This window comes from Mus caroli, unplaced genomic scaffold, assembly GCF_978045245.1.
Source record: "Mus caroli unplaced genomic scaffold, Mus_caroli_1 scaffold_1, whole genome shotgun sequence".
Classification (NCBI taxonomy): domain Eukaryota; kingdom Metazoa; phylum Chordata; class Mammalia; order Rodentia; family Muridae; genus Mus; species Mus caroli.
Window position 1 is genome coordinate 142,207,125 of NW_028227256.1, and position 2,428 is coordinate 142,209,552.

The 2,428-nt window shown below is 43.6% G+C and overlaps 1 pseudogene; it reads left to right on the forward strand.

Moving 5' to 3' along the window:
* Positions 1-811: 811 nt before the first annotated feature.
* LOC110305399 (cytokine receptor-like factor 3 pseudogene) lies at positions 812-2,116 on the forward strand (annotated as a pseudogene).
* The last annotated feature ends 312 nt before the right edge of the window (positions 2,117-2,428 follow it).

Below are 2,428 nucleotides of genomic sequence, written 5' to 3' on the forward strand. Positions count from 1 at the left end.
AATGCCCATACATAAGGCTCAAGAAACACTGCATGGTAAGGGGTGGAACTATTGTAAGAAGTAGAGAACTAGAGAGTTTTCAGTGAGACTGTGTCTCCTAGTAATGTCATACCACTGAAATCTTACCAACAGGACTGTCTACATATGAGGTGAACAAGGTCAACAACAGGCGTAATAAAATAAATGTCCATGAGGTCTCAAACCTACACAAAGAACTACAGTCAACTAAGGAGAGGTGAGAGACGAATAAATAATCTTCTCCAGATAAAAGCATAATATATGGTTGCTCTGAACCAAGTGGTTGGTCCCAGAAAGCACATATAAACAAGCATTATTCACACTGAAAGATTATTTAGGAATATATTTGTATACTTGGTACAATTAGTAAAAAAGAGGGCATGAATTAGAAATAGAGAAAGTGATATGTTGGAGAGTTAGGAGGGAAAAGAAATGAGAAAATGCAGTTATAGAATAACCTGAAAAAAAAAACCAAATCATTTTAAAAAAAAAGAGATGACCAGAAGTTGATCTATAATTCCTAATGAGAAAGCAAATAATAGAAAAGAGAAATTCAGCTTAAGATGGGCTATTTTATATCCCAATTAGCATTAATCATATTGCAAAGAAAGAATTGAACCTGAAGGACATTGCCACTTGTCTCTGTATGAATATAATAAAAGGTAAATTAAAATTATCATTAACATTATAAAATCAAAGTCTACAGTGTTTGTGTCAAAATGTGAATTTTAAGAAGGAATAAAAATATCCATTTAAGTCAGGAATCCGGCGGGCCGTGCGAACAGATGAAGGGGCGATGGAGCTGGAGCCAGAGGTGCTACTTCAGGAAGCAGCGCAGAGATACTGGCAGGAGCTGGGCCAGCGGCTCAGGGGCTGCAGGAGGCACAGAGGCAGATAAAGGAGAGTGCTTCACAAACAAGAGATGTCCTCAAACAGCATTTTAGTGATTTAAAAGGAACCCTTGGGAAGCTATTGGATGAGTGATTGGTGACCCTATTGCAAGAGGTGGACACCATTGTACAGGAGACCATCAAACCACCAGATGACTGCCAGAAGCTCATAGAGCATGGGGTCAACACTGCAGATGACCTGGTCCGAGAAGGTGAAATTGCCATTCTTGGTGGTATTGAAGAACAGAGTGATAAATTGTGGAACTTTACCAAAAAGGCCTCGCACATTCAGCTGGACAACTTACCAGAAGTGCCTTTGCTAGTTGATGTACCCTGTTTGTCGGCTCAGTTGGACGATTCCATTCTTAACATAGTAAAAGACCACATTTTTAAGCATGTAACAGTAGCTTCCTGCCCACCAGTACAGATTGAAGAATTAACAGAGAAACCTGGAGGCATCGTAGTGCGATGTTGTAGGATGGATGGATGATGACTTCACAGCCCAAGATTACAGGCTTCAGTTCCGCAAATGTACTGCAAATCATTTTGAAGACATGTATGTAGGTTCTGAAACGGAATTCATAGTGTTGCACATAGACCCCAATGTGGATTATCAATTCAGAGTCTGTGCCCGAGGAGACAGCAGGCAGGAATGGAGTCCTTGGAGTGTTCCCCAGACAGGGCACTCCACACTGGTGCCTCATGAGTGGACAACTGGCTTTGATGGATACAGTCTGAGCAGTTGAAGGAATCTAGCCCTCTGGAATGATGCCGAGTCCTCGGGTGTTCTCCACTCCAGTGCTCCAACCTACTTCTGTGGGCAGACGCTAACATTCAGAGTTGAAACTGTGGGACAGCCAGACCGAAGAGACAGTATAGGAGTATGTGCAGAAAAGCAGAATGGCTACGAATCTCTGCAGCGGGACAAAGCTGTGTGCAGCAGCAGGAATGGTGCAGTCTTTGTCAACGGAAAAGAAATGACCAATCAGTTGCCTGCAGTTACCTCTGGCTCCACTGTCACATTTGACATCGAAGCTGTGATGCCAGGAACTTCTAACAGCCATGAAGGTGGGAACGCCAAGGTCCGAGTGACCATCAGCTCCAGTAACAGGGAGGTGGTGTTTAACTGGCTGCACGAGCAGGCCTGTGGCCCTATTTACTTCGGATGCTCGTTTTTCTACCCCGGATGGAAAGTGCTGGTATTTTAGCATTTGAAGTGCTTGGCTTTGGTGTGAGGGTTTGCTCTTTCTGTCCTCAGTTTTGTTAGTTGTCTCTGACTTTGAAAAGGTGAGTTTACCTCTCTGTCCACCAGAAATGAAAAGTGAGTCGGGCATGGTGGCACACGCCTTTAATTCCAGCACTTGGGAGGCAGAGGCAGGCGGATTTCTGAGTTCGAGGCCAGCCTGGTCTACAGAGTGAGGTCCAGGACAGCCAGGGCTACACAGAAAAACCCTGTCTCAAAAAACAAAAATAAAAATAGAAAAACAGAAACGCAAAGTGTTCCTGGGTTCACCTTGTAA